This window comes from Perca flavescens, chromosome 12 (genome assembly GCF_004354835.1).
Source record: "Perca flavescens isolate YP-PL-M2 chromosome 12, PFLA_1.0, whole genome shotgun sequence".
NCBI lineage: Eukaryota > Metazoa > Chordata > Actinopteri > Perciformes > Percidae > Perca > Perca flavescens.
In genome coordinates this window covers 1,326,402-1,327,792 of record NC_041342.1, presented here as the reverse complement: position 1 = coordinate 1,327,792, position 1,391 = coordinate 1,326,402, and the positions used below count along the sequence as shown (strand labels likewise).

At 41.4% G+C, this 1,391-nt stretch overlaps 1 non-coding gene across 1 annotated transcript; it reads left to right on the top strand.

The window, feature by feature from the left end:
* Positions 1–685: 685 nt before the first annotated feature.
* On the top strand, positions 686–767 carry trnal-caa (transfer RNA leucine (anticodon CAA)). Its single transcript has one exon. It is a non-coding gene; the product is annotated as a tRNA-Leu (tRNA).
* The last annotated feature ends 624 nt before the right edge of the window (positions 768–1,391 follow it).

Below are 1,391 nucleotides of genomic sequence, written 5' to 3'. Positions count from 1 at the left end.
TCACTTGGTTACTGTGGGAGTAGTGCTAAATGCATTTCCCAGAATTCCAAGGATCAAGTTTGACATGGACCGAAATTTCCAGAGATGTCTTTTATCCCATGGTACACCTGAATGGAAGCATCTGCATTTGTTATGTTTCTGCACTCATTTCTCGGTTTTCCTTTAATTTGTCACCTGTAATCTGTTGCTCTGTGACATGTGTAGCCTAGCACAAATACTGAAAGCTGGGGGAAGCTGCTAGCCTCGGCTTCCAACTGGTACTTACACCATGTATTTTATCAGCTATCAAGCTAGGTACCTCTTTCAAAACATTTCTTGTTCACATCTGAATCTTAAATTCTGAATTAAATCATTGCACTGTATACTTTTTTTTATGTTATATGTCCTTAAAAATGTGTTCTACAGAAATAAGCCTTGCAAATACTGCACAGAGAATAGATCTTAGTTACATTCTTGGTTTTATGCAAAAGGAAACATTAGAGGCTGTTCTGGAACTGGAAGTTCTGCGATTCATTTAATCAGCCATCGTCCTTCACCAACACACACATCCTCCTCCCTGCTCAGCAGTTGTTCTGGATGGGAACAGCAGATAAAAGTGTTGCCATTATCTGTCAAGTTTCTTCTTTTTACTGCCACTAAGGTTTCATCTCTTGAGAGGTGACGGAGGAAGCCTGCACTGTACGAAACTGTGATGGCCGAGGGGTTAAGGCGTTGGACTCAAAATTCAATGGGGTCTCCCCGCGCTGGTTCATGTCCTGCTCACAGCGAAGTTATGAGGCCAGGCCCCACATCTTCATGGTTTACATAGGAAAAACTCATCAAAATATCTTAAAACTAGCTAAAAACTTAGCTTCAGTGTTCTGAATGCCAAAATTACTGTCTGTGAAGTTGGTCTGTTGGCCCATAGTCTCGCTTTGTCAGACCTTCCTCCCCATTCCTGTGGAGGAGGGTCTGTCTAGTCCACACAGCATTTCAGGATGGGAGAAAAACGTGCTCTGGGTTATTGGCATTTCATTAAACCAATCACAATCACGGTGCGGCTGTAAAATAGTCTCAAAAAGGAACTTGTTTTGGTGGAACATGTGTACATTCATAAGTAGTTTTAGTCGTGCAACAGAAAACTCCGATTGGACAGATAGTCTAGCTAGCTGTCTGGATTTACCCTGCAGAGATCTGAGGAGCAGTTAACCATAGTCCTCACTAATCCACCAGAGGTTAGAACTACAACACAAAGAAAGAGGAAATAATTAGCATGAAATATTGTGCATACACTCATAATCCTGATACATCCTACTGACATTATCTCACTTCCTCTAGCGGCACCAGCAGATCACACTTTTTTCACAAATCATGTGAAATATCTCAACATCTACTAAACACAGTACACAACA